At 45.4% G+C, this 16430-nt stretch overlaps 1 pseudogene; it reads right to left on the bottom strand.

The window, feature by feature from the left end:
• Window positions 1-10357: 10357 nt before the first annotated feature.
• Gm20150 lies at window positions 10358-10837 on the bottom strand (annotated as a pseudogene).
• Window positions 10838-16430: the final 5593 nt, after the last annotated feature.

The following is a 16430-nucleotide window of genomic DNA, read 5'->3' on the forward strand; positions in this document are numbered from 1 at the left end:
AAGGTCTACATCGTGAGACCTGTCTCAGGCAAGAACACATAAAAAAAAAAAAAAAAAAAAAAAAAAAAAAAAAAAAGGTGAACCCAAGAAACAAAAACAAGGCGATGAAAAGAGAGAACCAACTTATTGCTTGCACTTAAACACACACACATGGGCACAAATAAATAATACAAAGCACTAGGAAGATGGCTCAGTGGGTTAGAGTGCTTGGTATACAAGCAGGGTTTGACTCCACAGCCCAAACAAACAAACAAACAAACAAACAAACAAACGAGCATAGTGTGCTTTCCCTAACCCCAGCACTGGGGGTGGAGACAAGCAGATCCTGGGCGCTCTATGGCAAGCCAGTATAGCCAAAATGGTAAGCTTTGCGTTTAGTAAGAGACCCTGTCTCAAGACAATAAGGCCAAGAGCATCTTCCTCTGCATGATTGTGCATGGATATATGTACTTGCTTGCTTACATGCATGAACACCCTTTGAACACATGAAAAAGAGAAATAAAATAAAGAGGAGGAGGTGGTGATGGAAGAGAAGGTGGAGGAGAAGGAGGAGAAAACAGGAGCATCAGAAGAAACAATCAATCCTTGCTTGCCTGTGTATTTGTAGCTGCTTATAGATTGTATCAGTTTGTCTCCTCAAGGAGCCAGATGGAGGAAATGTGGTGCTGAGACCCAAGACTGAAAAGAGGCTAGAGCAGAGGTTCTCAACCTGTGGGTCGTGACCCCCTGGGGGAGGGTCGATGACTCACAGGGGTTGTCTAAGACCATGGGAAAACACAGAGATTTACATTATGAATCATAACAGTAACACCGTTGCAGTTATGAAGCAGCAATAAAAATGATTTTATGGTATGGGTTCACAGCAACGCTAGGCTCTGCAGTAAAGGGTGGCAGCATTAGGAAGGCGGAGAACCACTCAGCTAGAGTCTCACATGGTGAGATGTCAGGTCAGGCTTTCAGGTTTGAGAACTCTGCCCTTTTCTGCTTGGTTCTAACTTGCTAGACCAGCAAGACTACATCTTTTCATCTTTTTTTTTTTTGAGCAGCTGATTTTGTTGATGTTTTTCATACTGAGTTCCAGGACACCAGAGGTATACAGTGAGATCCTGTCTAGAAGGAAAATAAAAAATAAAAAAATATAAAAATTTAAAAAAAGGTTTAGTTTACACTTTTCTGGTTTTCAGCCAGGGGATACCAAGACCTGAGGCCCAGAAGTCATAGCCGAGTACAAGCCGCTTCTGGGCTCTCTTGAGGGGGCTAGTTGGTGGGTTGCCATTGGGTTGACCTTGTAGAATGGATCTAGAGACAGATGAGGTGGCACCTCCTTTTGCTTTGTCAGTCAGAGCCTTTCTGCTCCAGTACTTTGGTCTGACCTTTGGATTGGATTGGTGACTACAGCAATGACTCCTCGTGTCCTTTTCTAGTCACGGAGCTCCTGCCCTGGCCCAGTCCTGGGCTTGGTGGCCAGCCCCCTGTGCACACTCATTCTTGCTTCATTAGCTTGCTGGCCAAGGTTGGTGTGACCCAAGAGCAGACTTGCCTTAGCACCAAGAGGAAGGAGTCTGGCCTGGGTATGAGGGCTCAGAGGTCTTTCTCATCGTGACTCTGGCTTGAGGGCTTGCTGTGTTTCTAGGAAGTGATGGCATCACAGAGCACACTCCCAGTTTTAGGACTGAAGAAGGGAGACATATAACTAGAGAAGCCAGCCAAAGCTCAATTTGTGTGTGTGTGTGTGTGTGTGTATGCATGCGTGCATTTTCTCCTCTTTCCTCCCTCCCTCTCTTCCCCCTCTCCCTCCCTCCCTCTCTCCCTCCCTCCCTTCCTCCCTTCCCTCCTTCTTCCTCCCCCTCCTTTCTCCTTTTCTCTCCCTCCTTTCTTCCTTCCTTTCCCCTTCTTCCTTCCCTCCCTCCTCCTCCCCTCTGCCTTCCTCTCTTTTTCCCCCTCTCTCCTCCTTTTTCTTCTTTTCCCTCTCCCTATCCTTCTTTCTCTCTCCCCTCATTCCCACCCCCTCTTTCTCTCATAGTCTGACAGTGTAGCTCAGACCACTGTATCTGTTAGCATTCCTTATATAGTTCTGTCTGGTCTTGAATTCTCAGCATCCTCCTGGCTCAAACCATCAGACCTCTCTGAGTGGCTGTGGCATGGGTGGGGTACTTGACACCCTGACACTGGAAATGAAGAATGTATTTGGTCTTTTGGGTTAGGGAAAGAGTGTGAGTTTCCTGGATCTGTCTCTAGCTACCCCAGGACTTGGAGAAGTCATGCAAAGTATCTGTGCCACAAGTTTGACTGCCTCTCTGGCAGGGCAATGCCTGGGAGGCTATAGGATGGATTTTTGCAGTCCAAGTCTCTGAATGGCAGGCTCAAAATCCAGACAATCCCAAGCAAGGCTAGAAGACAAGCAGACTTGGACTTGAACCCCAGATACATGCTTATTTGTTTTGTGGACTTTAACAGGTTGCAATACTTCTCTGGACCGCCTTTTCCTCACTATAATATGGGTGTGTGGTGATGAGGAAGGCCACTGTCACACTCCCTCTTTCTTTCTTTCTGAGCTCGAAGCTTTGCCAGATCTGAAGTGCTGGTGCTCTTCATTAGCTTGAAAGGATGGCTGTGGTGGGGAGCAGAGCCCATTGGTCGCCATGACCCACAGGTCAGCCATGTAGTATCTCAGGCTTGTCTAACCACATGTAGTCATTAGCACCTTCCTGGTCTCAGAACACACCCCGCCTCTGGCAGAAGATGGAGACTGGGGTCCCCAGCTCTCAGCTTGTGTCTGACTCACAAGCAGACCAGGAAAGTGGGGTTCAGACTCATCATAACCTCAGGTTCTACTGAGGCAGAGAGGCCTGGACTCACAGAGGCTCACAATGTGGGGTGTGCCACCACCCACCTCAAGTTTAGCCTCCTTATCCTTGAGATGGGTAATACGAATTCATAAAGTATTTTCCAAATGGTTAAAAACGTGTGGTTCAATCCGTGTTGCTTATCAGTAGCAGATCACTAAAGCCCAGTGTTCAGTCTACCAAAACTACCCAGTGATAATGTGTCCATGTCAAGTCCATGCTCGGGATGCTGAGGCAGGGGGATCTCTTGAGCTTTGAATCCAGGTGTTCCTGACTTTTTTCTTTTTTCTTTTCTTTTCTTTTTCTTTTTCTTTTTTTTTTCTTTTTTTTTTTTTTTTTCTTTTTTTGGCAGGGTCTCTAGCCCAGGTTGAACTCAAAATCCCAAATAACAAAATAACCCTACTGGTTCCCAGTGTTGACACAACAGGTTTAGGTGGTGGCAGGGGCAAGCCAGGTGGCAGGGCTTCGTGTGTGCTGGGTAAGCATTCTATCATCAGAGATAGCCCCAGATCCTTCTTTTTTGAGATCTGTTCTTGACATGTAGCTGTAGCTGTCCATGAACTTGGGACAATCCTGCTGCATTAGCCTCTTAAGTGCTGGGATCACGTGTGTACCACTAGGCCTTGCTTAAACCCCAGAGTTTGAGAGTGGCTTGGGGTACATGGCTAGGACCCTTTTTTGTTTTTTAAGTAAAGAAGTAAAATTAAAAATAAAAGGCCAGGAGGGAGGGAGGGAGGGAGGAAGGAAGGAAGGAAGGAAGGAAGGAAGGAAGGAAGGAAGGAAGGAAAAAGTGATGGGAAGGAAGGACATTTGGGGGTGGGGTGGGGCCCTTGTCGGGAGGCAGAGCCTGTTCATCAGGGCTGGGTGAGTCTTGAGCCTCTGCATTTTCAGCTAGCTCCTGGGTGAGGCTGCTGCTGCTGCTAGCCTGAGAACCTCCAGCACCCAGGGAAGAGTCAAAGTGTGAAACACAGGCTGTGCCTCAATGGAGAGAAGTTAATTCTTGAAACTCAGACTATTTGTGACAGAGCAGGTGAGGTAGCACACAAGGAGGGACTGCTGTAACCACAGCCACCTGAGCAGGGTTGATGGCCTTCTCCAGGGCGGTCATCATCTTCATCCTACAGATGGGATCGAAGACCTGCATGCTATCCATATGCGATGGTGCGTGTTTGTAATCCCAGTATCCATGAGGCTAAAGCAGGAGGATTTCTGTGACTTGGAGATGAGAGTGGAGTTCAAGGCCACTCTCTGGGAACAACAGAAAAAAGAAAAGGATTTGGATGCTAAGTTACATAGGTAGGCTGGGGCAGGGGTGTAGTTTTCCAAGACTGGCATCTTCCTGTGTTCCACAAGGCAGCCGCAGGAGCCTGAGGAGGAAGCAAGCCACCTCCCTTGTCTGGACCTGGCTTTCCTATTTGCACAGTGGGAGGCCCGGGCACACATGACCTCCAGGCTCCTTCCCCAGCCTTCTGCTGGAACAGTTTGAGCAGTCCCTGCTGGCTCAGCATGCCCTTGGCTTCGTCCCCACACTGCTTCCTGAAGTGGTGCTGACGTCCCAGAGGCAGACATATCCTTTTCATCCCGTCAAGCCAGAAACTAGCAGAGTTATTGGACAGGCTATTTGTGGGCAGAGCCTTGGAGGGGTGGCCATAGTAAAATCCAGCTCTTGGGCCAGGCAGAACATTCCTCCACACCCCAGAGGCAAGCTTTTCAGCAGCTCTGCAGGTAGAGGCAGCCGGCTTGCGTCAGCTCCAAGCCATGCGGGATCTTATTTCACTGGGAGTCCAGTCTGGGAGCCTTAACCTCACTAGGCCTGAGAGTTGGAGGACATCCAATTGACCTGAGAAAGGTGGCATTCTGAGTCGGGTTCCCAGGTACCTCAGGGCACACACAGCAGAGGTTAGAACCTGCCAGGGTGTCTGAAGAGAAAGTGCCTGGAGCTGGAATTTCTGGGCTAAAATTCCAGGTCTGACTCTCCTAGTCAGCCTGACAGGGAAAAAAATCTCCCTATGCCTCAGTCTCCATATCTGGAAAGACGTGGCTTTTGCTAACAATTGTGTTAGTAGGATAGTGAGAGGACTTTAAAAGAACACCTGGAACAAGCCATTCCCTATATCAGATCTACCTCAGCAACTTGTACTTTTATAATCCCAACTCCCAGTGGCTGGAATAGTATTTAGGACTCACCAAATACACATGAATATTTGCATAATGATTGGTTTAGAAGACCCTACAGGTATGATTCTCTCAAATTGTACTTCTCCCTGCTACCTTCTTTAGATATTGTCTTACTTGGTAGACCAGGCTGACCTCAAACTCACAATCTTTTCTCAGCCTCTCAGGGTTCTGGGGTCACAGCTATGCGCCACTGTACTAAGATTTGTTTCCATCATCTTGACACAAATCAGAGTTTCCTGGGAAGTGGGAGCCTGGATTATGGAATTGCTCCCATCTGGTTGGCCTGTGGGCCCGTCTCTGGAACATTTTCTTGATTGATGATTGGTGTGGGAGGGTCCTCTGTGGCCATTGCCATCCTCAGGAAGGTGGTCTCGTGTTGTGTAAGGAAACAAGCTAATCAGCCATGGTGCATGGAATGCATGCTGTACCGCTAGCCAGCCTATTTGATTTCTGTACCACTGAGCTACGCCTACAGCCAGCCGTTCTGATTTCTATACCATCGAAAGCTAGGAGAAGTGAAGAGAATACCCTTGAACGTCTAATCTCCTTGCCTCCACCCCCTCAGGGCTGGAACTGAAGGTTTGTGTCACCATGTCTAACTTAAGCCATACTGGGGGATGGAACCCAGGGCCTCAGGCACGCTCGACATCAGAGCTGTATCCCAAACGCTGTTTTGCATGATTTAAAAAGCTATGTTTAGTGAGGTCTCTTTTCTATAAAGCGGACTCCTTTCCAGGGTGCGGATGGATGTGATTTGACAGATTCAGCCAGCAAGCCCCACCACACTCCTGCTTTCTTCCTCCTCCCCTTCTCCCAGACGACTCTTTATGGAGTTCAGGCTGCTCTAGAATCCAGAGTCCACCCGCTGCAACCTCCCCCTGAGAAGGACTGATTCTCTTCTACGGGTTATCTACTTACTGTTCATCGCTTCACCGTCACACAGACATCTGGACGTTCCCAAATGGGGACTGTTACAAAGCTCCTCCAAAAACCACTTGTGCTTTTGTGCCTCTTCGTGTCTCCTGGGCTCCTGCTTCATATTTTTACTTGACAAGAAGTGACGGGCTTGTCAGCTGAACACTCCCAACAGTAAGATGGGAGAGCTCAGAACAGCTGCGTGCTTGACAACACCAATGGCCATCAGATCACCATACATTCTTTTCATTCGCGGGCCTAACGTACTTCAAAAAGCATCCGGTGCAGCACACATGGGTCGTATGACTCCCCCTTGCCACCATTCCATGAAGAGGACAGCTGCTCACCTAGATCTAGACATCTATCCAGCGTTAGGTTCTGTAAGCAATCTAGACAGGATCAAAGTATCAGCAAGTGGCACACAGGTATGCATGTTCAAACGCTACACTCTTTTATGCAGAAGCAATTTGGGTGTCAGTGGGAACAAGCTGGAGAGATGGACCAAGCTCCCCAAAGCTGACTTGCTGGTATTTAGGGACAGTAGGTCAGCAGCGGCAGCTCACTGTAGTCTCCTCTCCTCTTCCCTGGTGACTAATGAGGCTTAGCATCCCCCCTTTCCACGGTCCATCTGCCACGTGCATCTTTCTCTGATAAAAAGCATTATGCCTGTTTTAATAATTGAGATGCTTGCGTTGTTCTTCTTGAGTTGTGCAGTTCTTTTAATAGTCTAGGTGTAAGGTAGGGTCTCCCCACCCCCATATAAAATCAATTTTGCATTGGCTCCTCCCACTCCGTGGTTATTTTGTCATACCTTTTAAAGATGGTGTTCTTTCTCTCACTCTTGCTCTTTGAAACAGGTCTGGCTGTAGTAGCCCAGCTTGGCTTAGAAATTTCTATTCTCTTGCCTCAGTCTTCTGGGTACTTGAGTGCCAGGGTGACAGTTATGTGCCATAGTGGCACATAATAATGCCAACATTAAAGGGCGTCTCTTGAAGAGGTGAAGCCTTATATTTTTATGTAATATTCAAAATGTTCGGTTCCCTCTTATTTTCTGCTTTAAGAGGTTTCTTACTTAACCTATTTATAAAATTTTATGCTTATTTCCTTCTAAATTTTTAAAGTTTTAAACAATTTGTTCTATTTATTTATTTAGTGTGTGTGCTTGAGTGCGCGTGTGTGTGTGTGTGTGTGTGCATGTGTGTGTGTGTGGGGGGGGCATGTGTCTGAGGCAGGGTAATCATAGCCCACACTGGCTTGTAACTCTCTATGTGACTGGGCAAGGCTGGCCTAGATCCTTATATGCGCTGGGATTAAAGACAGGCATTCAAAGGATCCTGTAGTTTTCGGTTGGTCCTGTATGCATTCTGAGTTATTTTTATCCATGATGTGGAGCAAGCTCAGGGATTATTTCTGACATCTATGATCTAACTCCAGCAGTATGATTTTCTTCTCAAGAGAGTGCATTGCACTGGCTACTTCTATGTCAATTTGACACAAGCTACAGTCATTTGCAAGAGGGAACCTCGATTGAGAAAATGTCTCTACCAGATTGTCTTGTGGCATGTCTTCTTGACTGACAATTAATGTGAGGGATGGACTTTACCTGGAAGAGGAACGTCAAATAATCTCCAAGTCCCTTCTTGGTCATGATTTTTTCCTTTTTGTTGAAAATCGATGTTTTTCTCACATAACATATCCTGATTTAAATTTCCCCTTCTCTTCCCATTTCCTCCCCACCTCCCCTCCAAATCTACCTCCTTTCTGCTTCTCAGTAGGGAAAAAAAAGCAGGCTTGTAATGGGTAATACTAAAATAAAATGTAATAAGATAAAATAAAAACTAACACAGAGTGATTGGACCAAAAACAAACAGAAGGAAAAGGGTACAAGAGAAGGCACAAGAGACACAGACCCATTTGTCTGCATACTCAGGAATGCCAGAAAAAACACTAAACTGAGCCTGGCAGTGGTGGTGCACACCTTTAATCCCAGCACTTGGGAGGGAGAGGCAGGTGGATTTCTGAGTTCGAGGCCAGCCTGGTCTACAGAGTGAGTTCCAGGACAGCCAGGGCTATACAGAAAAACCCTGTCTCAAAAAACCAAACCAAACCAAACCAAACCAAACCAAACCAAACCAAACCAAACCAAACCAAAACCCAACAACAACAAAAACCGACCACTAAACTAGAAGCCATAATATATATGCAAAGGACTTGATGCAGACCCACGCTGCCCTGCAGCCCCTGTGCATGCTGCCTCAGTCTCTGCGATCTCATATCCATGCTGACCACATTGTCTTAGCCTTGTTCTCTTGGTATCCTCCATCCCCTTTAGCTCTTACACTCTTTCTGCCTCTTCTTCTGCAAGGTTCCCTGATTCCTGAGGAAAGAGATTTGGTGGAGACATCCTATTTAGGGTGAGTGTTTCAAGGTCTCTTACCCTTTGCACAATGTCTGGCTGTGGGTCTCTGTAGTTTTTCCTATCGACTGGAGGAGGAAGCTTCCCTGATGGTGACTGAGCAAGGAATGCGTATGAGTAAAGCAGCATGTCTTTAGGAGTCATTTTATTGCTGTATCTTTCTCCTTTTGGAACACTAGTAGTATTTGACTTTAGCCTAGGTTCCTGGGCTAGCTAGTCTCAGGTTCTTTGTGGGTATGGGTTCCGTCTCCTGGAGTGGGCCCCAAGTCAGATCAGACATTGGTTGGCCACTCCCACAAGCTCTGTGTCACCATTGCTTTAGCAGATCTTGCAGGCAGAACACTATTGCAGATGAAAGGGTTTGTGGCTAGGTTGGTGCTTGCATTTCTCTTTCGGTAGTGCATCTTCTCATACTAAAGGCACAGAACTTATTATAATAGAACACCATATCTGTCCTCTGTGGTTCTAAGGAATGTAGCTTGGTTATCATTGACTTAACAACTCATATCCACATATAAGTGGATATATACCATATTTGTTTTTCTGGATTCTATCTACTTACTTGCAAATTTCATTATTATTATTTTTTTTAGTGACTGAGTAATATTCCATTGTGTAAATGTATAATTTTTTTTATTCATTCTTTTTTTTTTTTTTAGATTTATTTATTTATTTATTTATTTATTTATTTATTTATTTATTATATGTAAGTACACTGTAGCTGTCCTCAGACACTCCAGAAGAGGGAGTCAGATCTTGTTAGGGATGGTTGTGAGCCACCATGTGGTTGCTGGGATTTGAACTTCCGACCTTTGGAAGAGCAGTCGGGTGCTCTTACCCACTGAGCCATCTCACCAGCCCTTTTTTATTCATTCTTCTGTTGAGGGGCATCTAGGTTCTTTTCAATTTCTGGCTATCATGAATAGAGAAGCATGGTTGAGGAAGACGGTCTGTGGGAGGATGATGTGGCCTTTGGCTGTATGGCCAAGAGTGGTGTAGATGGATCTTGATGTCCATGGATTCTCATCTTCCTTAGGAACTGCCACACTGATTTCCATGGTGGCTGTACACGCTTTTCACTCCCACTCACAATGGATGAGTGCTCCCTTTATTCTGACTCCTCATCAGCTTGGTCTGTCGCTTGGTTTATTGATCAGAGCTATGCTGACAGGAGTAAGGTGAAATCTCAGCATTGTTTTGATTTGCATTTCCTTGATGGCTAAAGATGTTGAGCATTTCTTTAAGTGGTTCTCAGCCATTCGAGTTTCCTCTCTTGAGAGTTTTCTGTTTAGATCAGTACCCCAGTTTATAATTGGGTTAGTTGTCTTCTTGATATCTAGTTTTAAAAGTTCTTTATACTGGATTTAAGCCCTCTATTGGATGTGTAGTTGGTAAAAATAGTTTCCCATTTTGTAGGCTGCCACTTTGTCCAAATGATGGTGTCTTTTGCTGTATAGAATCTTTTCAGTTTCGTGATGTTCCATTTATTAATTGTTAATCTTAGTGCCTGTGTGAATGGTGTTCTGTTCAGAAAGATTTTTTCTTTTTCTTTTTCTTTTCTTTTTCCCCTGTACCAAGGAATTCAAGGGTGTTCTCCACTTTCTCTTCTATAAGGTTCAGTTTTTATGTTGAGGTCTTTGATCCATTTGGAGTTGAGTTCTGTGCAGGGTGATAAGTATGGATCTATTTGGATTTTTCTAGTGGAGCCATCCAGTTTGACCAAAACGATTTGTTAAAGATGCTGTCTTTTTTTTCTTAGTGTGTTTATCTAGCTTCTTCATAAAAAAACAAAAACAAAAAATTCAGGTATCCATAGATGTTTGGATTTGTGTCTGAGTTTGTTTCCTTCCTTCCTTCCTTCCTTCCTTCCTTCCTTCCTTCCTTCCTTCCTTCCTTCCTTCCTTCCTCCCTCCCTCCCTCCCTCCCTCTCTCTCTCTCTCTCTTTCTTTTTTTTTTTTTAGAGTTAAAGACAGATCTTTATTTCAAACTCTGATCTACCACATTAACATTTCCCACCAACTCTGGGAGCAGAGACCTTCACAGGCTTCACAATCTTTTGTCTAGGTGCTGCCTCTGTGGGGGCCTTGGCAGCAGCCATTGCTGTCTTCTTTGATGCCTGCTTAACCTTTTTTGCTTCCTTGGCAGCCCATATAGCCTGCTCTCACAGGGCTTTCCTAACCTCTGGTTTCTGATTCCTCTTGGCCATTATATCAGCAAGAGATGCACCAGTAATGGCTCATTGGAATTTGATTGCACGGTGGGTTCTTTTCGTTTGAATTTCTTCCGACTGCCCTTTCTTGTGTTTTCTTCTGTAGAGGACAGTCCAGTTTATATGCCGAGGATTCCTTTTGGAAAGGAATGTAGACTCACATTTTGCATTAAGAAACTGGAAAGCCTTCCCGTCGGTCCTGGTGTAGCGCCGCCCGTGTCCCAGGTAGATCTTGTACCAGCTGAACAGCTCGACCTTCATGGTGATAGATGTCGGCCTGCTGGGGGGAAAGATGGAGAAGAGCCTGAGGTTTCAAATCAGTTCTATTAATCAAAATTTCTGTTTTTGTGGTAATACCCATGCTGTTTTTATCCCTATAGCTCTTACAATTTGAAGTAAGGAATGGCAATTCCTCCTGCATTTCTTTTATTATTCAGGGTTACTTTAGCTAGCATGTGTGTGTGTGTGTTTCCTTAGTAAGCTGGAAATTGTCCTTTCAAGATCTATGAAGGTCTTATGTTAGAATTTTGATGGGAATTGCTTTGGATCTGTAGATTGCTTTTGGGAAGACGCCCATTTTTTACTATATCAATCCTACTGATCCATGAGCATGGGAGATCTTTCCATCATCGTCTGATATCTTCTTCAATTTCTTTCTTCAGTGTCTTAAAGTTTTTTTTAAAGTTTATTTTATCATACCCCAAGATGTTTTATATTATTTGAGGCTATTGAGAAAGGTATTGTCTCCCTGATGTCTTTCTCAGTCTGCCCTTTGTAAGCCCCTTGTGGATCTGTCTCCAACACCGACAATATGCTTGGATACAAGGTACAGACGTCTGGAGGATCATAAGGACATATTTTAAAAACTCATTGTGGTGGTTGAATATAAACGCCCACGTAGGCTCATATATTGGAATACTTCATCATCAGAAAGTGGCACTATTTGAGAAAGATTAGGAAGTGTGGCCTTTTTGGAGTAGGTGTGGCCTTGTTGAAGTAGGTATGGCCTTGTTGAAGTAGGTGTGGCCTTGTTGAAGTAGGTGTGGCCTTGTTGAAGTAGGTGTGGCCTTGTTGAAGTAGGGGTGACCTTATTGGAAGAAGTGTTACTACTTCTTATCTCTAGTGAAATACAAGCAGTAATTAAAAGTTTCACAACAACAACAACAACAACAACAACAATAAGCCCAGGGTTAGATGGTTCTAATATAGAACCCTTCCAGACATTCAAAGAGTTAATGCCAATACTCCTCAAATTATTCCACAAAATAGAAACAGAAGGAACATCGCCAAATTCATTTTATGAAGCCACAATTACCCTGACACCCAAATCACATGAAGACCCAACAAAGAAGAGAATTATGGACAAATTTCCCCTGTGAGAACATTGATGTTTCTCAATAAAATACTTGCAAATCAAATCCAAGAACACATCAAAAAGATCATCCACCATGATTAAGTTGGGTTCATCCCAGAGATGCAGGGATGTTTCAACACACATAAATCAATAAATGCAATCCACCATACAAAGAGACTGAGAGACCAAAACCACATGGTCATCTCATTAGATGCAGAAAAGGCCTTTGACAAAATCCAACACCCCTTCATGATAAATGTCCCGGAGGGACAAGGGATACAAGAGACAAGGCAACATAGTAAAGGCAATTTAGAGCAAACCCATAGCCAGCATCAATTTAAATGGAGAGAAACTCAAAGCAGTTCCACTAAAACCAGGAGCAATCTTGTCTATTCTCTCTGTACCTATTCAATAAAGTACTTGCAGTCTTAGAGCAACAGGACAACTGAAGATCAAGGGGATGCAAATTGGAAAGGAAGGGTTCAAATTATCTTTTTTTTTCTTTTTTTGGGGGGAGTATGTACAAACACACACACACACACACACACACACACACACACACACACACACACATGTATATATAAGTGATCCTAAAAAATTCACCAGGAAACTTCTACAGCTTATAAACACTTTTGGTGAAGTAGCAGCGTACAAAAATTAACACACAAATCAGTACCCCTCCAGTATACAAAGGCTCATAGTGTTTTATCTCAGCAGTAGAAATTCCTAAGACAAAGCAAGGCTGGAAGATTCTGCCCACTGCTCCTGTGGTGGATATACTTGATGTGAGTGATGGGGGGAAAAAGCACCAGTCTTAGGGCTTCAAGCTGCATCTCCAGGCGCCCTTCCAGCTGCAAGGGTAGACTGGTGGGTGATTAAGTCACTGGCCTGGGTAGCAGGCGGGCTGGGCTCCTGGGGTGTTTGCAGGGATCTGTCCTGGGCTTGCGCAAAGAGCAGATTGAGAAAGAGTTTGGTAATGAGAGCTGCTTGCAGGGAACCCAGCCGGCGCTGAGCCAGGTATATAGCCGGTGGGGACTGCCTCACCCACGCTAGCGCATTTGAGCTCCCTTCAACGCTGCAGCAGCTTTTGTCCGGGCTCAGCGTGATGTGAGCCTCCATAGCCTCTGGGAGGGAAGCCCGGCACCCCCACGAGCTGCAAAATCCATCCCACTTTAAGAAGCAGGTGAGGGCTGTGGCCCTGTCAATCATTTCCAATTCTCCTCCCTCTTCAAGGTCTCCTCCCTGCAAGGAGGGCCAGTTCAATGTTGATTCTAACTGCTCTGACCGAGGGGTGGAGCTGTGCTGTTATGGCTCAAATTTCCATCACTAGTTATTTTTTACACTTAGGTGAGTGACTGCTGCCATCTAAGTGTGCTGACCTCCAACTGTGGGAACTTTTGCTCATAACTTCCTTTGTGCTGGACCACTATGCCTGCTCTTGCCCCCAACCCCAGTTTCCAAAACACCCTTGGATTTATTCTCACAGCAAGTCTCTCCATATAGAACTGGGATTCAGAGAGGCTGAGCGACTTACTCGTAGTTGCACAGCTAGTAAGTATCGGAGCCAGGATGTGAACTCAAGAGCCTGTGAGCAATAAGCAACCCTGTTGTCAGGCCATGCACAAAGGTTCTGCTGCGAGCCATGGAGAAGCAGAAGGTAATGAGGTATGGCGGCATCTAACATAACCCCGTATAATGAAGGCAGAGTAGAGGGGATGGTGAGGTTGAGATCATCAGTACTACTAAGTGGATCTCCAGGGAGCCTGGGTGGCAATTGTGAGGGTTCAAAGGGCAAAGGTGAGCACCCTGAAAACCCAAGGACTGAAGAGCTGGACCGTGTAGAATGGGATGAGCATCAGCAGAAGTTTCCATGTGGGCTTGATATGAACAGGAAACCTAGTGATAGTTATGTGCCCCAGTCCTGATGCTCTTTACTAGCATTGGCTCATATAGTCCATCCGGCAGACCCAGGCAACAGATATTGCTGTTATTTTTCATTTACACAGCTAGTAAATAATAGAGGCAATAGCATACCCAGGCTTCCAAAGGACAATTGGAGTTAGATTGCGATGTTATACTTTTGGGGACAGCTGGTGACATAGCAAGTGTAGCGCCGTGTCTGTGCAAGCGCCTGATAATCTCTCAAAAGTTATAGCAGGGATGTCAGGCCTGTGTCACCAGGCTGGATTCTGGCTAATTGCTCTTTATTTATTCCTTAAAAAGACTCATCAGTGCCTTCCTTGTGATTAGATGAGGGTTATGGATTTTGAGAAGCCAAGGCAGAGTGGCGAAGAGACATGCTTACTTTGCAGATATAAATTCACTCTTTGGCTTAGGTGAACTTGTCTTGCAGTTGACATTGCGTTCTTGCAAACTCATCTTCCTGATAAGGGGTAAGAGGGCTCAGTCCCCAAACACAAAACGGAATCACAGACATTTTCGGGCCTCATCTTGACTCTCTGTTGTGTTTTATAAAAAAGAAAAGGAGAATAAGGGATATGTTTGGTATGGAGGTACCAGCCACACACACCATGGTATAATATAGAATAGAACTCATTTAGGGCATAGGGAGGGAAAGGCAGAGAGAGAGAGAGAGAGAGAGAGAGAGAGAGAGAGAGAGAGAGAGAGAGAAGGAGGAGGAGGAGGAGGAAGAGGAGGAGGAGGAAGAGGAAGAGGAGGAGGAGGAGGAGGAAGAGGAGGAGGAGGAGGAGGAAGAGGAGGAGGAGGAGGAGGAGGAGGAGGGACCAGCCATGAACACATGGGGGCAAGAGGGGAGAAGAATGGGGAGAGAAGGGACAGAGAGGGAAAGAGGGTAAGGTCAAGAAAGAGAGACGGGGGCAAGCAACCCCTTTTATAATGAGTCATGTATACCTGGCTGTTGCCAAGTAACTGTGGGGTGGAGCCTAGAAGGAATGCCAACACTCTCCACCCTCAAACTAAAAAACTCTACAGTTTCTAGATGCTGGTAGTTCTTGAAGGGAACAATGCAGACATAGCCAGGACGCAGTGTGTATGGAGCCCACCCCAGACTTCCCCTTCCCGAGGCCACCCCATCTTCTCCAGGAAATCTTAGGATCAGAAGAGAGCAAATCAAGAATCTGCCCACCTGGGACCCCCAGCCTTTCTCTCTCTCCTTCCTTACGTGCTTATTAAGTTCCCAATGCATTCTGGGAGAGCCAGGAATTTCATCTGAATAGAACTGGGTTTGGGAAGGAGAGACCCATGTCACAAGCTTAGAGAGAAAGGTATATGGCTGGGATTTTGCAGCCCAGTGGAGGACAGGTTTCTCATTAGTGCTACGGGTAGCATGTCTGTCAAACACAACTGAGCAGGAGGTGCTAATAAAATAAACAGGGCAGTCCCTACCTGTGAGGGGACAGTAAAGCAGCATTTAACAAGAGCCATCTTCCCAGGTACCGTCAAATGCTGGGGACAAAGAGTGATGTTTCCCTTCCAGGTTCAGCCTGTTGGATAGAGGACGATTTGCTCTGTCTGCATCCAGCTGGCAGAGGACTAAGCCCAGCTTAACCAGAGCCTACGGTACAATGTACCAAGCCTAATAGTTAAATTCCTGACTTCCTTCTTATGGGGAGCTGAACTCTAGGAGTGGACAGGACAATGCTTTGCAACAAGTTTCAGATCTCCAGCTGGAAGCTTACAGCTGCAGGGAAGGTTACAGAAAATAAAAATAAAAGGTGGGTGGTGGTGGCACACGCCTTTGATCCCAGCACCTGGGAGTCAGAGGCAGGCAGATTTCTGAGTTTGAGGCCAGCCTGGTCTACAGAGTGAGTTCCAGGACAGCCAGGGCTATACAAAGAACCTGTCTCGGAGAAGAAGAAGAAGAAGAAGAAGAAGAAGAAGAAGAAGAAGAAGAAGAAGAAGAAGAAGAAGAAGAAGAAGAAGAAGAAGAAGAAGAAGAAGAAGATATCCTCTTTGAGAGTTTTGAAGAAGTTTATGGACATCTCTTGCTGTGTTTTTCTCATCCTTCCTTACGTAACAGTGCAAGCTATGGATACAGCAAAGACCACACATTTTTATGTGCTAGAGCTGTCTAACACACTCTGCAGGGATAGCCACACTAAGTATACAAGTTTTAAGCACAGAGCTTGGTTCATCCTTTGACTATATGTGAAGCCATGCACCCCATTAAAATAAGATGTGGAATGTTTCTCCCAAGTTCCTTCGTGTCTAATCCAAGTCATTACCATCCCCTACCCTAATGTAGTCACTCTTCTGATTTCTGACACAGAGATGTGTTTGCTCACTTTAAAATCAATAACTAGAACCCTGGGAGATGGCAGACTGTAACATGCTTAAGCAAGGAGATCTGAGTTCTGATCCTGGGAACCTGCATAAAAAGCTAGGCATGTCTTAGTCAGGGTTTCATTGCTGTGAAGGGACATCATGAACAAGGCAACTCTTAAAAGAAAAACATTTAACTGGTCCTGGCTTACAGTTTAAGAGGTCCAGTCCATTGTCATCATGACAGAAAGCATGGCAGCGTGCAGGCAG

The sequence above is a fragment of the Mus musculus genome, chromosome 15, assembly GCF_000001635.26.
Source record: "Mus musculus strain C57BL/6J chromosome 15, GRCm38.p6 C57BL/6J".
In the NCBI taxonomy this organism is placed as follows: Eukaryota; Metazoa; Chordata; class Mammalia; order Rodentia; family Muridae; genus Mus; species Mus musculus.